Consider the following 23952-nt stretch of genomic DNA (forward strand, 5'->3'; position numbering starts at 1 on the left):
TAGATTTAAGCACAAAATGTGTGTTAAAATGTAACTCTGGATAGAATAGAACTGGGTGGAGGGCAGTTTGTGTTTATGAAAAAAAATATAGGTATATTTTGTATGGTATCCCATAAAATACTCTAAAATAAATAAAGCAATACATTCAAATAAATAAATAAAATCTTAATTCATAAAAACTCAAAGATTAACGGGTGTTTTTTGGCAGCCAATCACATCATGCCTCTTTTTCAATGTCTTTTTCAAATGCTGCTTTCACTTGTTATTAATAACCAGATTAACTTTATTTCTGCCAGACTCTACAGAAGCTCTTATTGAGAATGAACAGGTTTTGGTGTTGATGATTCATTGAACGTTTCATTTAAAGTCACCAGAATCGTGATCAGTGTCAGCTTTATTTGAGCTCTTGACCCTTGACTCTTTAACATCAGTTTTCTCTGATTGCTGTGAATATGTCTTTATTTTAACACGTTTCAAGCAGCAGAAATAATCATGAGAAAAATATGCTCAGATGATAATATTATCATCATGGACATGCTATGCTCAGCATGAGTTTAATAATTGAAAGATGAGTATGTTATATGTTAAATGATTTATAAAAAGATTAGCATATTGTAATTAACTTAAAATAATTTTTTTAATACACAGTTCATTCAGAACTTTACAGACTATGGTATCAAACAGACATCAAGAATCAGCACATGAATCTCAACAATGGTGACAAACAAAAAGCTTCATGCCGCAATGCATGCTGGGTGCCACCATAGTACAAATCTCATCCATGACTCCCAGCATGCATTGCGGCATGAAGCTTTTTGTTTGTCACCATTGTTGAGATTCATACGCTGATTCTTGAGGTCTGTGTTTGACTAGTTTCTGTTGAAGATTAACATTTTCTGATTTTTTTTTTTTATTTATTCTGCACTGCTGGATAGCATGATGTCGTGTCACAAGATTGTTATAACTAACAGCACATAAATTAAATGCGCACCATCCATTTACTCATAAACTTGATCAGATCAGCACTTGTTGATTATGACATCATCAAGAAACATCTGATCATATTTTCTCTCACCATAACACATGCATTTTATTAAAATACAGTTAAAGCAGCCAGAGAAACACTAAAAACTAAAAGAAGAGTAAAGGGTCAAGAGCTCAAATAAAGGAGCCATTAATCACGATTCTGGTGACTTCAAATAAAACATTCAATGAAACATCCACATCTAACACTCAGTTAATTCTCAATAAGAGCTTGTCTATGTAGATTCATGATGTCTAAACCATCCAAATGTTCAAACAAACTCTTTATTAAACGTCACTGGACTCCATAAACACAAGTTAACAATACGTTTCAGTGTTCGTCTAAACACTCAGTTGTAAAAACACAGGAAGTAACTCTGGCAAATACACACCGACTACAGTCACATGTGACACATATCTGACACAAGTTGTGTAACTAACACATTAGTGTGTAAAAGGTTTCAACACACTTCTGTGTAAGAGGAATAACACATTATTTGTGTTAAAGGCAGAGGTGGGAGTAAGTCACATGAACAAGTCACAAGTCTCAAGTCTTAACCTTCAAGTCTCAAGCAAGTCCAAGTCAATTTTGTGAAAAGCAAGTCAAGTCAAGTCATTAATTGAGTGATGATTGAGCATTATTGAAGACACCTGATGATAACAAGCAGAATCACTGAAGGAGAAAATATCAAATTGTAAGTTACCATTATGGCGATTTGTGTTTGCTTTAGTTGGGCTCTTGACCATTTTATGTTTACCTTAAATTTTGTTTGTCTGCTGTTATTGATTTATAACAGTCAAATGAACAAAGAAAAGTGTGATCTGATAGTGTTGGTTATGTTTTGACATAATCATGTTGTGAACCTTAAAAAGAAATTTATTGAGGTATCTTATCTTGATAATTACAGCAGCTCTGCCATTCTACAGCATATGATTATCAGTATTTTTCATAAAATTCAAAATATTTATTAAACATTGTTCTGATCAAAACACTTTCAAATGAATTTATTTAGAAACACAGATATCAATAATCAGCCTGTGAATCTCAACAATGGTGACAATAATAAAGCATGTTGCAGTGGCTGCCACCAATCACAACTCATTAATGGCTCCCATCATGCATTGCGGTATGAATAAATTATGATCTGAATTGTCTATGTAATTTACTTTTCCTAATTGAATATTCTGCTCGTCACCATTGTTGAGATGCATAGACTGAATCTTGACGTCTGTGTGTGCCTAAAAGAAAGATTTTTTCATCTTTTTTTTTTTCAAAACAACTTTTAAGAAATCCTTTGTATTATATCTATCTGGATATTTATGCAGAATCACAGTTATGCTGTAAACAACAACATAAATCTAAGTCAGAAAGAAGGATCTTAATGAGTTCAGTGATCAAGTTGAAATGATGTTTGTCATAATATAACCAACACCATCAGATCACTTTTTTGCTTTGTTCATCTGGCAGTTATAACTCAGATACAACAGTCAGACAAAATTTAAAATAAACATATATGGGTCAAGAGTCCAACTAAAGCAAACACAAATCGCCATAATGGTAACTTACAATTTGATATTTTCTCCTTCAGTGATTCTGCTTGTTATCATCAGGTGTCTTCAATAATGCTCAATCATCACTCAATTAATGACTTGACTTGACTTGCTTTTCACAAAATTGACTTGGACTTGCTTGAGACTTGAAGGTTAAGACTTGAGACTTGTGACTTGTTCATGTGACTTACTCCCACCTCTGGTTAAAGGTAATTCAAAATGTGTAGTCCTTATAAACACAGAGATGTGTTAAGAATCGACACAGTCAAGTCAATTTATTTATAGAGCACACAACATAAACACAACGTTTGTTGATCCACAGTGCTTTACAGACGGACAAAAGGTTAATGGAGAAAAAGTAATAATAATAATAATAATAAAAGAAAAAAAAATCCATACACAGCATCACTCAAATGCAAGAGTATAAAAATGAGTCTTTAAGCTAGATTTAAAAACGTTGAGTGATGGAGAGGCCCTGATATTAAAGGGTAAGGGGCAGCAATCGCGAAAACTCTGTCACCTTTGGATTTGCAACGTGAACGAGGGACAGATAAAAGAAGCTGGTTACAAGATCTTAATGACCTAGAGGTTGTATATGGCTGGATAAGGTCACAGATATAATCCGGGGCTGATTTTTGCAGTGCCTTGTATACAAAAAGAAGGACCTTAAAATCAACTCTGAATTTGATAGGGAGCCAGTGCAATGAAGCAAGAACAGGAGTAATATGCTCCCGCTTTTTTGTTCCTGTCAGCAATCTGGCTGCCATGTTTTGAACCATCTGAAGCCGACACAGGTTGTGTGTTAAATTTGACACAACATGTGTTGTCCCTGAGCACACACACTACATGTGTTAAAATCTACACAACGTGTCATTTTTGACATCTCTTTTTAGAGGTTGTGTTGTTTTCAACTCATTTTATAAGAGCGTGCCGACACTCACCATCACTGTGAATGGTATGCAGTGTTTGCTATGTTCTCAAACAAACAGGCCAGTGTAAATACAAGTTATTTATATACAATATTATGTCAGTTGCTAAATTTTAATTAAATTCAAAGTGTAAACTCCGTTAAATGTAATCTCTTCATGAACTTTTATCAAAAGCAGCATTATCAATTAGGGGTTGAAGCGTGAATAACTGAATAATGTCCAGTACAGTGAGTCTGTCCAGTCATTGCGCTTGAAACATATTTTTGCATCTGGGCCTTTCGCTTTATTTTTTTTAAATGACACAATTAGTGTTAAAATGACTTTCACATTTATTGTGTTAAATTTGACACAACATGTGTTGTCCCTGAGCACACTCACTACATGTGTTAAAACTGACACAACGTGTCATTTTTAACACCTCTTTTTAGGGTGATACTTTCAAATCATACTTTTGGTTTCAAAAAAATGTAGCAAGCGGAACTTATCGAAAGTGAAATTTAAATTGAGATTAATATATTAGAATAATATTACATTCATATTTTATTTTATATTTCCATAAATGCATATATATATATATATATATATATTGGTAACACTTTACAATAATGTCTCATTTGTTAACATTAGTTAATGCATTAGTTAACATGAAATAACTATGAAGTATGACATGTTTTTTTTGTTGTTGTTGTATTTACCTAAAGTAAAAAAAAAAGTAAAAAATAAATAAAAAAAAGTCACTGTTTGGTTATGTATTGTTCACAAGTGTATTAACTAATGTTACCAGATTCTAATAACAACCCAAATTCTGCATAGATGATGTTTAAATCAAATTACACACACAAAAAAAAAAAAGAAAGAAAAGGGGGCAGTAAAACCCCACTCTAATCAGCTTTTGACACAGGCACACACAGACATCAAGAATCAGCGTATGAATCTCAGCAATGGTGACAAACAGCATATTCATATAAACATTGGGAAACAAGTGACTAAAACGTCACAAAAAACAGCAGAAATAAAATAGCAGGAATAAGGAAATTACTAAGACAATTAAACTCATTATTTATGATGGGCCATGAATGAATTTTGATTGGTGGTACCCAGAATGCACTGCAGCATGCTTTATAACAATGTCACCATTGTTGAGATTCACAGGCTGATTCTTGATATCTGTGTGTCTATATCAGACTTTAACCAACACTGAGTGAGGACCTCAAGCAAATTTAATCAGTGAGTACCTAAAAATATGTTTTGTTTTTGTAGAAATTATAAAAGTAATATATATGTTTTACAGTAAATATATCTTTGTCTAGAGATATAATTATACTAAATACATTAATTAGTCAAAACACATCTAACAGACCATAATCTTATTTACTACAAAATTATGTGCTTATTTATTTAGCAAAATGTCAATCTTCATTTTTATAACAGAAAATACAATACAACTAAATTAAGATACAGTAACTTCACATAATAAAATTTTCACATGTATAACAGATTGTCACCGTAAAAACAGTCCATTGTGTCGTGGAACAAGCAATGCTGTATATAAATATATGGATAGCATTGTAATTTAAACTTTAATTTATCATTTTATTAGTTCATTAAGTAATTATGCTAACTCAACTAATTTAATGTAAAGAGCTTAATACTAATTAAATAATGTCAACTATAGTAAATTTGCTGATTAGAGTTGCATAGACTACACTAAATTTTTTTTATTTTTGCCTCTTGATAAATTTAATGAATTAAAAGAAGATAAAGTAACACGATTGTTTAATATTTTGTCACAACTTAATTTAATTGTGTTCAGTCAACCTAATATATTTAAAACTGAAGTTTACTTAATTTGTGTGAAAACTACATGAATCATTTTTGTTGACAACTAACTGGGCAGTGGATCTGTAGTTCCCAGCATGCTTTGCAAGGGACTGCATTAGGAGGGTAAATTTAGGGATTAAAGTGTTATTTTATGTGTTTTTCTGTAAATGGAAAGATGTTGTTAGTTAATTTTAGTGTTTAATATTCAGTTATGTTAGAAACTTAGAGGACTTTCTGTAATGGTTTTGAATTTTGTGGTTACCATTATGCAGAAGAGTGGCGACTGTGTTTAGGATGTGGGCTCAGTCTTATGGTGTATGTACTTTAAACTTTGTGTTCAGGCTGTAGGCACTTAGTATACTCTATGTGTAAATCTCACTTGCAGACCTGCACAAGTAATATTTAATATTATATTACTATGTAAAAAAAGTTTTTAATGCAATTGAACATTAGTAGTGTCTACCATTAGAAGTGACCGTAGAGTCAAATTAACTAAAATGATAATGTTGGTGATTTAAGGCAAGACAAAAACTAAACGTAGTTAACCTGACAAAACTGTATCCAGCAGGTATGACTAAAATTAATATAAATTTGTACAACAAAATTACAACAAATTATTTCAAACTAATTCGATTTTGTTGGAAAAATGTAATTCAATTTCGTGGAAAACCTTTCCTTAATTTAATTAAGTTAGTTCAACAGATTATTTTTTTGAGTGTACTGTAAAATAAGTTGGATACAACTATATTTAATTAAGTTGAATGCAAATTAAGTAAATTAGTTGGTCCAAAACATTGCAAATTAGTTGGGCTGACACTATTAAATTAAGCTGTGCCCAACCATAGTAAATAAGTTGAATCAACCTTAATAAATTAAGTTGACCCAACGTAAGTACATTATGCAATAATGCTGAAATAAAGCAAGTTAATCATGTAGAAATCATTTCCATGTTCATTCAAAGAGGGTTTTTTGTGTAAATATTTAGACTAATTGCATGTTTATATTAATCTCTGCTTAAATATGGGTGCATGGAGGAATATAGCCTATTCCGCGCTCAAGCGCATGCATAAATCTTGCCGCAAAGCATCAGTAAATGTAGGCTATTGATAATAAATGTTTCTGAAAACATTAACGAGGCATTTTAATTGTCTATTAATAAACTAATGTTTTGTAAATCAGTTTTGGCTGCAAACATATCTCCACATATCTCCACTGTAAAGTGTATATATATATATACATATTTCAAGGCTACCCAAATATAGTGATAAGTTAAAATCTACCTTAAATAATTAAGGTATCATTAAAACCTTTAAACAACAACCTTTACAAAAAAAATGGTTTAGCAGAGGCTGTCTCTTGATATTGTACACAGCAAAAACTTACAAAAACTTATGTAAGCAATAAGGTACGAGAGGCTGTGCTGTATCATGAATAAGTAACGGCTGAAGGGCGTTGTTAGGCACGACGCGAAGCGGACTGACCTGAAGGAAAATGCAATGTCTACTGTGAATGCAGGTAACTTTACACTCGCTTTCTAGATCTCTCACAATACTCCACTATTAGCTTCAATGAACAATATCAATGAGATCACACATGTGTTTAAGTTGCTAAGAGTGGTTGTTAGCGGTGTTGTGTACTAGTGATACATAGAACCATTGGGTGAAGCGGTCATAGCTGTGTTTTATCGTGAATAAAGCACAGCCATTGACCAATCAGAATCAAGGATTGGAACTAACTGTTTTATAAATATATATAACACTTTAACATTCTTGAGTCTGGAGCCATACACTGGAGTTTTTGCTGGGAACAATATAGAGACTATATATATTCTTTTTTTTAAGGTTGTTGTTTAAAGGTTTTAATGATACCTTATTTATTTAAGGTAGATTTTAACTTATCACGCCTTGAAACATGTATGTATGTATGTATGTATGTATGTATGTATTTATGTATTATATATATATATATATATATATATATATATGAGGGGCCGTACAAGCCAAAATCCATTCTTCGACTCTCACACACATACATTCTCCTTGTGAATGTATGTGTGTGAGAGTAGAAATGTATGTATGTGAAAGGAGAATGTATGTGTGTGAGAGTAGAAGAATGGATTTTGGCTTGTACGGCCCCTCATATATATATATATATATACACACACACTCTGATAAAAATAAAGTACGTAATTGTAGTTTAGCTTTTGTACCCTTGTGACAAAACTTTTATTTCCTTTATTTCAAGGCTACTCAAATATAGTGATAAGTTAAAATCTAAGGTAAAAAAACTAAATCACAGTGATGCTGTAATCAGCAATATAAACTTAAGTCAGAGATTAGACTCTAAATGAGATTTGTGATTCAGGTCGAATTATGATTATGTCAAAACATAACCAACACCACCTGATCAACTTTTCTCTTTGTTCATCTGAGAGTTATAACTCAAATACAACAGCCAAACAATATCTAATGTTAATGATATAACGGTCAAGAGCCCAACTAAAGCAAACACTGATCACCATAAAGGTGTCTTAAAAAATTGATTTTCTCCTTTGGTGATTCTGCTTGTTAACATCAGGTGTCTTCAATAATGCTCAATCATCACTCAATGAATCACTTAATGAGCTCATTAACTTTAACTTCATTAAAATGCGGGGCCCCAGGCAATTACCTGTTACCTATTGCGACGCCTTTAGCCTAAAAAAAAAGAACTTTTGAAATCCTTTGGATTACATTAAAAATGATAAATATATGATGTACAAGGACAGTACTGCTATAATCAAAAAAAATAAACCTATTAGGCTCTAAATGAGTTTAGCAATTTATTCAGGTCTAATAATGATTGTCAAAAATAATAAATTTCAAGGTAAAGAGAAATATCTAAAAAATGTCTTACTTTTATTCATTGGTCTAAATACATGTTTAACTCCTTTTTAACAGGATAACATAAAGGAAGAGCTTTGGAGAACAGAGAAGGTGAGTGAAGTATCATGTTAAAATACATGCTGCACATTTAGAAACATTAAATAATTTATAAGAAGTAAATATAAAAAAATGTCTTGCTGGAACTCGTTTCTCTAATCTTTTTAAATAACATTTTAATGTTTTTACCTGGTCTACAAGTCTGAGGAAAGTCACAGAGATAAAACCTGTAAATATGCCAAGAATTTATGTAAAATGTAGAACTAATAGTAATTGTTAACATGATGATGTAAAATAAACAGGGCAAGAGCTTTATTACAGCTAAACCAGACAATATTTACAGAAAAACGATGTTAGAAAAATGAACGCGCAGTATCACATTTATGCCTCAGAACAATAGGCCAACTTAGTTTTGTTTTTCAACTCAGAGTTTAAAACAAAAAGACACTATTCAGATTAATATATTATAATAATATTACATTCATCTTTTATTTTAAATTTCTTTGTAATCAAATACAATTTCTAATTCCTTTTCATTTTTTGGCAAGTATATGGTTTAAATTAAAACATGAAAACTTGTGTGATATTCCTTTAAAATAATGTTTTATTATTATTATTATTATTATTAAAAAGTACATTTTACTGTGCAATTTCTTTCATATTTTCTTCAAGTTATACCAAACTTTTATTTTGACGGGTTGTAAAGAGTATCTGTGTTTTTATGATATGATGAATGAATGAGGATAGTTTTATGTTTTATCAAAATAAAATGGTGAAATGCTGATGAAGTGACTCTCATAGCAGCTCTGCGACCACGTTTCGCTTCGCAACACAAATGGGGTGAATTTTGGAATGAACATGTCAAAACGATGTTGATACGTATCCTCACGGATATATGTCCCATATTTGTTTATATAACCATAAAATATGTCCACCCTGCCATGGACAAATTCAAAGTAGAATAAATAAATTTCCATTGCATAGTGATTATAAAATGTAGATATGCAGAAAGATAATGTGTCCCTTTCCCAACAAAACATTTTAGTTAATGGTAAAATTCTTTCCCAGATAGCAACATTGTGGCATGATGGCACTTGTGGAATGCGGATCTGGCCCACATGTAGCGTGGAATGATGGCACTTGGGTGGGCCACTCCTGTTTGCCAGATCTGGGCCACAAGCAGGCCATAGCAATGCCACATGTCAGCCAAGAGCAAAGAAATAAACCAGAACTGGACCTTATCTGAGCCACAAAGTCTCTGTATATTAAATATGGAGTCATCTCAGCCTTAATAAGCCTGTTAATAAGCAGAATCCGTGAAGGAAAGAAGAGAACAGAAAAAGAGACGAGCAGAAACACAAGAACTACAACTGACTTCAGACACAGCCTTAGATGAAATCAACTGAAGAGAAAAGAAGACATTAAATCTGTGAAGATCTCAGCAGAGGAGGATTAAACAACTCCACAAACAGCATTACCAGCTTCACTTATTACTAACCAGACTGACTTTATTTCTGTCAGACGTCTACAGAAGTTCATATTGAGAATTAACAGAGGTTTAACTCTAATGTGTTTCTGCTGAGATCTTGAGCTATTTAATGTCTTCTACAGTGGTGTAGTCTAGTTTTTTGTAGTGAGTATACTCTAATATAACCCAATTATTTTGACAGGTTGTCGTAAAGACATAACAGTTTCTGTGTGTATATGAAACGAATGAATGACGATAGTTTTATCAAATGAAATGGTGAAATTCTCATCAAGTGACTCTCATAGCAGCTCTGCGATGAAATGCACATGTGTAGCTTACATCATGTCTCAATACAGTGAAATGCTGAAAACACCACGAGCGTGAGTCACGCGTGCTTCTCTGTGTGTGTGTGTGTGTGTGTGTGTGTGTGTGTGTGTGTGCGTGTGCGTGTGCGTGTGCGTGTGCGTGTGCGTGTGCGTGTGTGTGTGTGTGTAGTGGAGCATACACTGAGCGGCGCGCTCATTCCCAGAGACGCGTAGAACAATTTCAGTCTCTTTTAGCTTTAATATTCATAGACACTAGTCCATATCGAGATTTGATTCATTGTACAGCAGCTACTTTTTATTTATTCATTCAAAAATAGCCTAATTCCGTGACGTTCTGCTTTATATAGCAAGTTCCATTTGTGACTGGATTCCGCGATTCGATCCGTCGCATCGCAAACACAGACGGGGTGAATTTATGAATGAAAGTGTGAAAGTTCTGACACAAAACGAAGTTGATACGTATCCTCACGCTTTTTTAAGTGGGTATACGCAAATCCTTGGCCTTTTCTAGTGGGTATACGGCGTATACCTGCGTATCACGTAGACTACACCACTGGTCTTCTATTATCTTCAGTTGATTTAATCTAAGGCTGTGGCTAAAGTCAGTTGTAGTTTCTCTGTTCTTCAGTGATTCTGCTTGTTAACAGCAGGTGTTCATCATTAACCCTTTCACACATAAGTTTAAAATATTCTGGCTGACCCCCCAGCGTGAGTTTTTAAAGGTGACCGTCATTTAGAACGTGTCACTTTATGGTTTCCATGGTGACGCGTCATTGCTTGTCACGTGACACACCGCAGCAACAACAGAGCTGAATGAATGATGATCTGCTTTTATGTCATTTTTCCTTTTTTATTCAAAATATTCACAAATTTGTTAGATATGGCATGAAATATCTGATATTCCGATTGTCAAATATATGCAAGTGGAAGTGTTTTGTTGTTTAAACACCTTTATAACGATCACGTTAGTTGAGCTGTATGCGCGATGGGCGCCGCCATTTTAGTTTGTGCCGCAGACGCAGTTCAGAGAATCAGATCTATTGGATTTACAACCTCTATGTTTACAACACGTGAATTCCTCCACTTCTCCCGAAATACATAAAAGTAAGTGGCAGGTGAACTGGGAGAAGAATAGAGTAAACTTTAAAGTTACTTTCACAATGTGTATCTGATATGAATAAAACTAATTATAATCGAAAGGATTATTATTGCCTCTTCCTTTGACATCAGTGTGTATTTTACAAACTCTAAATGTATTGTTTTTTTAGTACTTATATGTCTGAAACCTAAAATAAACATTATGTGGTTGAAAACACTGAAAAGTTGTGATATATGACAGCTCTGAGCGTGTCCGTCTCTGGATCAGCGCCAGCCAACGCGCGAAAGCACATTTGAATTTAGCAGTTGATCACGTCATGCACTGACCGTTCTAATCACACCGGTGCTCCAGGGACCAGCCTAGACTGATCACACCGGAGTGATCGTACGTGCGAAAGGGTTAATGCTCAATCATCACTTAATTAACTCATTAACTTCAACACCGCTTTAACTCTGTAGTGTGCACACATATGAACTAGGGCTGGGCGATTTAAATCGCGATATTGTCATGCGTATCTCGTCAGTAAAGCCGGTTCCTTGATTAGTAGTAAATCGCCATCACCTGCTTTCAGATGGAGCGGCATTTACTACAAAGAGCCGTAGTTAACTGACAAGCTGAGCCATATCGCATCAATATCGCGGACGTATCGCCAGCGATAATTAATGCGATATGGCTCAGCTTGTCAGTTAACTACGGCTCTTTGTACACAGCACAAACTCCAGTGTTAAATTGACACTCCTGGGAGTGTATGAGTCCACACTCAAGAGTGTTTAAGTTAATGAGATAATTAAGTGATTAATTTAGTGATGATTGAACCCAGTTTCCACTTTACAGACTTTTTATATAGTGTATTAATGTCAGTACTGCATTCAGCAGCTTTATTTCTCAAAATGTGCATCTAAGACACTTCTTTATATTGTTATTCCCTCCGCATGGCAACAGCTTTTAATGTGTTGTAGCCTAGTTCATATAACTGCAACCTCACTGACCTGTTCTTCTCATCTGATTGTCTTTAGTATGGATTCAGTGGGAGTGACCGTGTTAAAAAAAGCAGCTTTGGGGAGATCCTTCAAGTTGGGCATGCTGTATGACTGCAGAAGAGATGCATTAATACCAGGTAACATACATATACATATATATATATACATACACACATATATATATATATATATATATATATATATATATATATATATATATATACACACATACACATATACATATATATATATATATATATACATACACACATACACACACACACACATATATATATATATATATATATATATATATATATATATATATATATATATATATATATATATATATATATATATATATATAGGTACTAACATACTTATACATAAACATATATATATATATATATATATATATATATATATATATATATATATATATATATATATATATATATATATATATAAATGCATATACCATTTAATGAAAACAAGCGCAAATACAATTCAAAATTAAAACAGAGAACTAATAACAACCCAGGTAACAATTTTTGGTTCCCAGAATGTTCTCAGGTCAATCCAAACACATGCATATTTAAAGGGGTGGTATAATGCCCTTTTCACAAGATGTAAAACAAGTCTTTGATGTCCTCAGAGTGTACATGTGAATTTATAGCTCAAAATACCCCACAGATATTTTTATATAGCATATTAAAATTGTCAATTTTTGAGGGTGAGCCAAAACGCACCATTTTGTGTCTGTCCCTTTAAATGCAAATGTGCCGCTGCTCCGGCACAGAGGGCAGAGCTTCAACAGCTTGCTCTCACACACACATGCACTGAAAATTTCTAAAACGTTTAGCCTTTTTATGTTCAAACCGGAGTCAGACAAAGATGGAGAGACTCAAAGAAGTGACAACATGTAGAAAAAACAGGACATTTCTGAATGGTTAGTTGATAAATTTATGTACCTTATGTGTAGTTATCTTCTAGTCATTGATTAGCATATTCTCTCTTGATAATCTATAAATTGTGTCCAGGGGGTGGGGTTTATGTAGATTTTAGGGTTGGTGATGTCACTAACCCGGGAGGAATGTCATGTAGCCTAGTCTCTACCAGCCATTTGTTGTAGTCCTTAAAAAGTTAATTCTTTAAAAGCAAATATCTCCTTTTGCTTTGAACTTTGAGCATTGTAACTTTGCAGATGTTGATAATGCTCAACAGCAACATTACACAATAACTAAAGTTAAAAAAGTGAAATCATAATCAACCACCCCTTTAAGGTTTTTTTTTTTTTTTTTGGTTTGTCAGGAAGAGTTCACTAAGCTAGTCACATCATAAAGTTAATGAGATAATTAAGTTATTAATTGATGATTGAGCATTATTGAAGATACCTGATGATAATCAGCAGAATCAGTGAAGGAAAGAGAAACAACCAGAACAGAAAAAAGAGAAACACAAGAACTACTAACTTCGAGTCATTACACATTATTGCACTTATTTGACCAGTTGGACTTTATTTCTGTCATACATCTACACACGTTCTTATTTAGATTCAACAGAAGTTTAGATGGTAATGTTTTATGGAATGTTTTGTTTCAGGTCACCATTATGGTGGTCAGTGTTTACTTTAGTTGGGCTCTTGACCCTTCGCTCTTTAACATTAGTTTTTCTCTGTCTGCTCCAACTCTGTGTTTATAAAGCATATTTGTTGTAGCAAGAGAATCTATGGCCTGGGCTACGTTTCCCAAAAGTGATGTAAGCCTAATTTGATTGTATGGGCCATTTGTAGCAGTTTCATCTATGATCAAGTTAGTCTTAAGATGCTTTTTAGAAATGCAGCCCTGGTTGTGTTTTGATGATGCAATTAATAGTGACCTGATTCACTGATTTCACCCAGCATTATAAACTGATTAGTTTAAACCGATGCGTTTTAACACTAGAAGTGCCAGAATTCCATAACTACTAGAACTGCCGCAAGCGGTCATTTAATGATATCTTTAATGATAAATACCCAATTGAGAGATTAATGCATTTATTGTATTAGGATGTCTTTTAAAAACAAAACACCACCAAACTGTACATTTAAACAAGTTTAATTATACATTTATAAATAAATAATATCCGTAGATGTCCTGAAAAAAATGACGGAGTAGCCTATGTTTTCATGTTTCCACTGTTTGATCACACACACACACACACACACACACACACACACACACACACACACACACACACACACACACACACACACACACACACACACACACACACACACACACACACACACACACACACACACACACACACACACACACACACACACACACACACACACACACACACACCATATTCCAGCATTGCAATCTTGACATTGCAGCCTGTTCATTATAGCCATAATAAAATATAATAATAAAATAGTCAACCTAACATATACAAATTCCACTGCTCTGTTTGTCAGTAGCCTAGTACAATTCGTACCATTTTGCGCATGTGAAGAGAATGATTTTTTTCGGTCGATATTGGAACGTGAGTGAAGTACAAAGCCTATGATAAAGAATAGTTTACCATCCAAATACATCGCAAATGTTGAAACATTTTTGATTCTAATTAGAGAGTTATGTGAGCCCAACGCCGTTTACTTTCACTTTCGCTTATAAAGTATTTCATTTTGGCTTGTTTATAGTTATTTTTTTCATTCTTGTTCTGTTCTGAATATCCTTACATTTAAATGATTTGTTGTTGAATATGTTTAGTGTATTTTTTACCACATTTTATTATTGTGTATATTGGTATAGCCTATAATAATACCGCGAAATTCAGTGCGGTCAATATGACCGTCTATGGCCGAAATAGGTAAATATGTTCATTTGTTTTTTTGCCTTATGAGTAATTTATATGAAAAATATTTTAAATGAAAATACAGACACTTTTAGGAAAAGTCAGGTGCCAGCAGGATTGTTATTGCAGATATAAAATTCAAAACGGTCAAAATGACCGCCATGGCAGTGTTAATTGTTCACTACAGTAGTTAATTTCAGCAATGCTTTATAAATCTTGAAGTTTTGAAATCACACACAGACATCAAGAATATTCTTGATGTCTGTGTGTGATTTCAAAACTTCAAGATTAATGTCTCAACAATGGTGACAATCACACAAATGCTTCACGTTACAGTGCATGATGGGAGCCACCAATCAGAACACATCAATGGCTCACATCATGCATTGCAGCATGAATAAATTATGCAGCTGAATTGTCCTGTAATTTTCATTTGTTTTTTTCCTGTTTGCTTTTATTTTGCTATTGTTTTGTTCTGACTTTAGTAGCTTGTTTTGTGATGTTCAGAGTTGATCTGTTTGTCACTAGTTTGTTTATTGTCACCATTGTTGAGATTCATAAGCTGATTCTTGATGTCTGTGTGTTTAAAAAAACATTTCTGTTCACAAAGTATTATCAAAATTGTTCATATTGCTGTTGGATGTCAAACTGTAGAATCTCAGGACAAAATGAGACACCAAGCAAGCATACACTGTTAGCCCTTGCTGTAAAAAAAAGCCTAATTCTGACAATATCATACCATTTTCCATTAAAACAGTAATATACTGTACGCTGTAAAAAATTTGTAACACTCCCAAATCAAAAGTTTCAATTGACCGATAACATCTAAATTTTTCAATTGGCCCAAGTAAAAATCTGTACATTTAATTTTAGAATTTACAGAATTTCACTTGGGCCAATTGAAAAATGTAGATGTTATCGGTCAATTGAAATTTTTGATTTGGGAGTGTTACAAACTTTTTACAGTGTAGAAAATAAAACTAGCCTATAGGAATATAGCCTACTGTGAATTAACAGTGCTCAAAGTCAACACTCAGAGGCTGTTTTCACAATCACATCCTATACTCTCATTCACTATTCCCTACATTAGTTCACTAATATAGTCCCCTTGAATGTAAAGAAGTGAGTGAATTGAGAAACTGATGAACACCTGATAAGCAGAATCACTGAAGGACAGAGAAACAAGAACAGAAAAAAGAGAAACACAAGAACTACAACTAACTTCCAGCAACACTGAGTGTGAAACCAGTTTACAAACCAGTTTACGATTATTTCTTTCATACATGTACAAAAGTTCTTGTTGAGAATTAACAGAGATTGGGTTAATAATAAAGTTTGTTGTCACCATGATGGAGATCAGTATTTGCTTTAGTTGGTCTCTTGTCCCTTGACTTCTTACCTTTCATTTCTCTCTGACTGCTGTAACAGTGAGTTTATAAAACACATTTGTTATGGCAAGAAAAAGTCAAGAGGAAGATGATTAGTTGTTTTTGGCTTTTGTGATGATTTAACATTAGTCCTGGACATGTCTGACTTTCAGATCTTTCCTGTATATATTCTTTGAATTTATGGGTATTTCATATTTATCTGTGAATCTACAACATGAAATCAATATCTCTGTAATCAGGTCTTCTGAACAATATTGTAATCATAGAGTGTATTAAAACATGTTTAACTCCTGTTTGACTCAGACACACACAGACACCAACAATCAGCACATGAATCTCAACAATGGTGACAATCAAAAGTTTCATGTCGCAATGCATGCTGGGTTCCAGGATAATATAAAACTCCCAGCATGCACTACTGCATGAATAATAAAAAAATATTGCCACCATTGTTGAGATTCATGTGCTAAATTGTGATATCTCTGTGTTTTTTTGTTTATGCATGTTGTGTTAAAAAAAATAAGTAATTGTAATTTATTGCTGTAGTTTCACAGTGGTGATAATGTAACACTTTTGATTGAGGATTAAACTCTGAATGAGTAGGAATGAATTCCTTAGTGAATGAACAGGCTATATGATGATTTTATCACCATAATCAACATAACCACAATCATTCATAAACTGTGTGTGTGCACAAGTGTGATTCACAAAAACAGCTCAAGCAGCAAAAAAAAAAAAACACTAATGTTTTTGCATCAGCATCCCAACTAAAGCAAGCACTGATTGGTAACTTCAAACCAAACATTTTCAATTAAACATCTCAACAACAACTTCTGTAGATGTATGACAGAAATAAAGTCATAATAATAAGTGTAATAATGTGTAATGGCTGGAAGTCAGTTTAAGTTCTTGTGTTTCTCTATTTTCTGTTCTAACAGCAGGTGTTCATCACTAATGCTCAACAATCACTTACATATTCACTTAATTATCTCACTGCAACACTGCGTCAATGTAACTTTTTACTCTTTGTCGTGTGGATTTCCCTGTGGGGTTGAAAGGGTTAACAGTGTAAGATAAAAAGACACACCCACAACATGTATTTTAACAGTAATAAACTGTAAGTTATAAAACAGGTATATACTGGCAACACTGTTGCCAGTAGTTTACTGTAAAATCTTATTTTTTGGGTCACCATTGTGCTGAAGAGTAGAGCCTGTGCTTCAGTCCAGGAGAAGACCTAGAGACATTTATGATACGCTGCATGTTGCTTTATTTAGGGTGGTATAAGGGTGGTGTGGCGCAATGGATAAGACACATGCCTTTGGTGTGAGAGACCCGGGTTTGAATCCACTGTGAGACACCAATGTGTCCCTGAGCAAGACACTTAACCCCTAGTTGCTCCAGAGGCGTGCGACCTCTGACATATATAGCAATTGTAAGTCGCTTTGGATAAAAGCGTCAGCTAAATGAATAAATGTAAATGTATTTAAAAGGCAGTGATTGTGTAGTTGCTGGTCCAGTGGAAATCTCTTTATTTACCAATTTTTTTTGTGGTTTCAAATGAAATAAGTTCACAATAATCCTTTGCTAACTTTATTAATGCATTATCAATTTTAGTTAATACTTTTAAATGACCGTTGGTTAATTTAAGACAGTCGGTTTCTGCAAGTGAAATTAGTTAAAGGGGTGGTTTACTGCCTTTTTTCTTTGCTTGATTGTGTTTATGGGCTGCAATATAACATGTCTTCGTGTTTCGTTTGTTAAAAAACGCCTTATTTTTCATAAATTTCACCTTTATTGTAAGCCGCTTCCTCCTCTGTCATTTGAACGACCGGTTGACTTCCTGAGTCTATGAAACCACTCCCTCAGAAACAGGCAATGGGCTCAGATTGGTTAGTTCGGCCGGTGTGTTGTAATTGGCTAAACTGCGTCCGGAATCTTCACGCCCATTACCTTTACGGGTGACAGTTGCATGTGCTCCGGTCAAATGTAATGGTGTCAATATTGCCTCATCAGTTTGAGCCAGAATCAGACCCAGAGAGCGGTGATGAAGAGAGTCAAGCAGAACCTCCGCAAACACGGCTCTTACTAAACGTTTCTGAATGGTAATTTTTTTTTATTATTATTATTTTCTCAAAGAATTTCCATACGCTGTTACTTGAAAATGCTACTGCTGTTTGTTAGCTTTTGAGATACGGTTTCCCCCTGATTAACCCTTGTGTTATGTTGGAATTCTGTGCACTCCCCTTATGGTCCGGGTCAAATTGACCCGCATTGGATTCAATACAATTCCTCAAAAATCACACTATGAAAAACAACAAAGATTCAGGTTCAAACTGTAAACTTTTAATATCAGCATTTGTCAAATATTCCAAAAAATATATATCTGAAGATATGATTTAATGAAAATGTTTTTTAACCATTTTTTAAAACTATTTAAATTTTGAATATACGTTATATTTATATATATTTGCATATACATTTTTTAAACTTTTTTTTTTTTTTTTTTTTTTTGCTTAGAACATCATAACTGAACAATTAATCAGTTAATCTGAGCAAATTTTTCCTGCTGTCTATGTCGAAGTCTCAAGATATTTCAGATATCTTGAATATATAATGAGAGCTTATTTTACTATCTGTGTCTGTCAAAGATGTTCATTTGTAATTTGCAATTAATTCTGAACACCATGATTTAGCTTTTTCAAGTGTCTATGGTTTGGGTTAGAGCACTTTTAGATACACTTACACTTTAGAACTGGAGTTGATGCCCTGACATACATAAAATAAATGTTTTTATTTTGTGTCTGTACAGTTGCTTTTGAATAGCTGCCTATGATGGACATCACAGACGTAATAGTAATTTTGTTTGTATTTGTCAAAAAAAAAAAAAACACCAGTATGTTGAAACTTTGCATGCATGTTCATGATCAAAAATAAAATAACAAAATATAACCAAGAAATGTTATTATTTTGGTTCCATACAGTTGCCTTAGAGTGTTAAAATATGCGGGTCAAATTGACCCGCGAACATCACGAAAGGAACATTTATTTTGTTTGTATATGTCAAAAAACACCAGCATGTTGAAACTTTGCATGCATGTTCATGATGATAAATGAGAAAAAGTCACAAAATATTAAGGAAAAAAAAAAAGGTTTAATGTTATTTCAGGTAGCTTGAAAAAATTACAACTAGAACAACTAGAAAATCTAAACGGGTCAAATTGACCCGCAACATAACACAAGGGTTAAACATTTAATATAACTGAATACATGACTGAGTAATACCGTTTTTTAAAGATATTGTTTTATTGATAGAATGAACAACCGTTTAACTATTCACAAAACTTACCGGTAGTTTACTCAGTTTGTCGTTTTCTTTAGGTGTACATGTGATAACAGCAGCTGAAGTTTGCTGTTGCGATCATTTTTTGAAGTTTGTACACGTTTCTTATACACACAAAATAACATCGAACTAACTAGCTACTATAACCAAACAGCTTTGGCATTGGTTTGCGTTCTTGATCAAATAAAAAAATTACGTCATAAAGTAGCTATACATGGAAAATACGTTTACAAAATTTGTACATATTACAAATTCGGGTCCAAAATGTTTATACGCATCTGTCATATACTAAAGCCAGCGCTGGCATTTTTTTACATCCTTGAGAAAACTAAAACATTACGTCTTAAATTATACAGGCAAATACATTTAAAATGATTAAATCTTACTTGCAGGTTGTGGCCTCTGGTTTTAAAGCTGTAACTGCTTCATGTTGGAGTAATAGTTTCTTGTTGAATCCGACATTGAACTCGTGTAGATTCTGGAAGCTGTCTTCCGTAAAATGCGCAGCACAGAGAGCTAAACTACGATTGTAATTGTCAGGAACATAATCAAACTTAAATTTTAACCATTGTTGACGAACTACAGCGTCTGTAGGAAGCCTGAACACAGAAGACCTGAGAGCTACAGCTCTCTCCACTATAACTCCTCCTCTTCGACAGCAGAACATGTTCCGGAGGGAGGGTTGATGTAAATGTATGGGTTAGTTACGTATAAAACCCGGGAAGTATCTCGTTGTACACAGCAAAAACTCCAGTGTTAAATTAACACTCCTGGGAGTGTATATGAGTCCACACTCAAAAGTGTAAAGTGTTAAAATATGAGTGTTAAATTAACACTCAAGAGTGTTAAAGTTAATGAGATAATTAAGTGATTAATTTAGTGATGATTGAGCATTATTGAAGACACCTGATGTTAACAAGCAGAATCACTGAAGGAGGAAATCACTAATTGTAAGTTACCATTAAGGTGATGGGTGTTTGCTTTAGTTGGGCTCTTGACCCTTATACATTTACTTTAAATTTTGCTTGTCTGCTGTTATTGATTTATAACAGTCAGATGAACAAAGAGACAATGTGATCTGATGGTGTTGGTTATGTTTTGACATAATCATGTTGTGATCTGTAAAACAAAATTTATTGAGATGGCTTAACTTGTTAGTTACAGCAGCTTTGTGATTCTACAGCACATGATTTTCAGTATTTTTCATATAATCCAAAAATATTTCATAACCATTGTTCTGATCAAAAGACTTTCAAATGAATTTATTTAGAAACACAGACATCAATAATCAGCCTGTGAATCTCAACAATGGTGACAATAATAAAGCATGTTGCAGTCGCTGCCACCAATCACAACTCATTAATGGCTCCCATCATGCATTGCGGTATGAATAAATTATGATCTGAATTGTCTGTGTAATTTACTTTTCCTAATTGAATATTCTGCTCGTCACCATTGTTGAGATGCATAGACTGAATCTTGACGTCTGTGTGTGCCTAAAAGAAAGATTTTTTATTTTTTATTTTAAAACAACTTTTAAGAAATCCTTTGTATTATATCTAAAATTCTGGATATTTATGCAGATTCACAGTTATGCTGTAATCAACAACATAAATCTAAGTCAGAAATAAGGATCTTAATGAGTTCAGTGATCAAGTTCAAATGATGATTGTCATAATATAACCAACACCATCAGATCACTTTTTCTCTTTGTTCATCGGGCAGTTATAAGATACAACAGCCAAACAAAATCTAAAGTAAATATATAAGGGTCAAGAGCCCGACTAAAGCAAACACCCATCACCATAACGGTGGCTTACAATTTGTGATTTTCTCCTTCAGTGATTCTGCTTGTTAACATCAGGTGTCTTCAATAATGATCAATCATTACTAAATTAATCACTTAATTAGCTCATTAACTTTAACACTCTTGAGTGTTAATTTAACACTCATATTTTAACACTTTACACTCTTGAGTGTGGACTCATATATACTCCCAGGAGTGTTAATTTAACACTGGAGTTTTTGCTGTGTATGCACATTCATTACCATTGATTTTCTGATTTGATCTCTATAACTGGACAAATAACATGGGCAAATGTCCTTGCAACTGTTTAATTTAGTCAACAATCTAGCTAAAGCTCTTCAGGAACAAGTAGCTAAACTCAATGAAGATGTTTTTCCCCTAATCTGGAATAGTAAAAAATAGTGAGATACTTGAGATAATAGTGAGATACTATGTTAGATACTTGGAATAATTTGAAACATTTTAGAAGTTGCAGTTTCAGGATTGTTTATCATCTTACTTCTGTACATTAGTTTACAGCTTTGTCAGATCACTTAACAGCTGTAAAGCAACAGTTTGAGACACATTCCCCTGAACAGACGCCGGTATGCGGTATGACAGAAGAGACCTGTTCTTTCCTTTAAAAGGACATGTAGAAAGTATGTTTCTATACTTTCAAAGTTTGATAAGGATTATGAAAGTTTGCTTGCGCTCAATCAATTTGTGTTTGCATATATGATTAAAAGGGGGGAATGAAGGAGCTAATAATTATTTCTAGCAGCCTGTGTGTGTGTGTAGCTTCAAGAGAGCGACCATTTGTGTTGTGGTACATCTTTTTATTCATTTATAATCATTTATCATTTAATTATACCATTGAATCATATAATCATTTTCAATAACCATTTAAAGGGTAACTAAACCCTAAAACAACTTTTTTTTAGTTAATGATCTGTTAGACTGGGGCTTTATTAATGCTGTTCATTGATTCAAGTAACCTTTTTTGACATTTGGCTTTAAAGTGTTTTAATTCTACGATATATGGTGTAAAAACGTCTGAGTGCTCCCCTCTTTAGGTTGAACAGTGGCTACAGCAGTTGAATTTTCCTATTGGAAGTTATGGTGGCCGGTGACATCAGAGGGTACCAGCTAACCACGCCCTTGCCTACAGAGAGATGCGTCTCAGGTGCACGCCCCCTCTCCACTGGGCTCTTCCCACTTTTCCACGTTCCCCCTAAACCAGGGGTTTAGTTACCCTTTAACCATTTAAGTACTCATTTAACGGATACATTTATCGTTCATTTCACTGATACATTTATCGTTCAGTCATTTTATATTATTTTTCCATTACTGTTTGTTTAATCTTATGTTAGGTTCTGTTGTCTTCACAAGCAAGTAAGAGATCAGAGAGTGTCTCCGTTTAAAGGTTTTTAACGTAAAACGCTTGTGATATAATAACTCAAGGATTTGTGCCGGTCAGATTCAGTTTTACTGAAACAGACAAAACTAAGATTACTCAATAAACTCTGCTTATTTTACCTTCAGTTTGTCTCCTGCTTTCTGCTTCTGGACAAAATGCATGAAAAAAACACTGATTTTGGGGGAACAATAAAACAAAATGAATAACATACTACCCTTATGAACCTCAAAAATAATCAATGAGTTAAGCCACTATATGACGATCATATTCATATCATCAATCAGCTTACAGCATCTGATCATATTTTCTCTTGCTGTTCTCGCCATAACAAACAGATACAGCTGCCAGAGAAAAACTAATGTTAAAAAGTCAAGAGCCTGACTAAAGCACACACTGATCGCCACAATGGTAACATCAAATCAAACTATTACTTTCAAAAAAGTAATCAACATCTAAACCTCTTCTTAATTCTTTTCGTTAGATGTCTGACATAAATAAAGTCAGTCTGGTTTGTAATAAGTGAAGCTGGTAATGCTGTTTGTGGAGTTGTTTAATCCGATCTTGAGAGATGTAATGTATTTTATCTTCAGTTGATTTCATCCAAGGCTGTGGCTGGAAGTAGTTCTTGTGTTTCTCTTTCCTTCAGTGATTCTGCTTGTTAACAGCAGGTGTTCATCATTAATGCACAATCATTATTCAATCACTTAATTATCTCATTACCTCCAACACTGATTAAGTGTTACATTTAACAGCCTGTAGTGTGCACACTAAGCAGTGTTCATTTCATCTGGGCAAACCCATGTGGGGCCAACATGGAAACCGAGGACAAAACTGGCTGGGTCCCAGTTAGATAGCCCAGGTCAAACCCATTTGGGCCCCACATGGCTGTGCTGGCTGGGAAGTTATAAAGGTTTAAGTTTATCAAAATTATTTATGAACATTATTTTATATAAAATATATATTTTTTGAAACAAGTTGAACTCTAAAATGGCTAGAATAGCAAAGCCATAAATCTAAATATAAGTTGTGTTCCAAATTTGAGGTTGATATCTCAAAAAA

At 33.7% G+C, this 23952-nt stretch overlaps 1 long non-coding RNA gene across 2 annotated transcripts in view; it reads left to right on the forward strand.

Moving 5' to 3' along the window:
• Positions 1 to 4252: 4252 nt before the first annotated feature.
• The window catches only part of LOC311292866, a 31893-nt gene continuing 12193 nt past the window's right edge, over positions 4253 to 23952 (forward strand). The window contains exons 1-4 of one of the 2 annotated variants that reach the window (XR_014627831.1): positions 4256 to 4730; positions 8264 to 8299; positions 12155 to 12255; positions 22550 to 23017. This is a non-coding gene — a long non-coding RNA (uncharacterized lncRNA). Of the gene's footprint in view, positions 4731 to 8263; positions 8300 to 12154; positions 12256 to 22549; positions 23018 to 23952 lie in introns of those variants that run through there. The other variant, XR_014627830.1, reaches the window with a different exon arrangement.

Source organism: Rutilus rutilus (assembly GCF_951802725.1).
Source record: "Rutilus rutilus genome assembly, chromosome: 1".
Classification (NCBI taxonomy): domain Eukaryota; kingdom Metazoa; phylum Chordata; class Actinopteri; order Cypriniformes; family Leuciscidae; genus Rutilus; species Rutilus rutilus.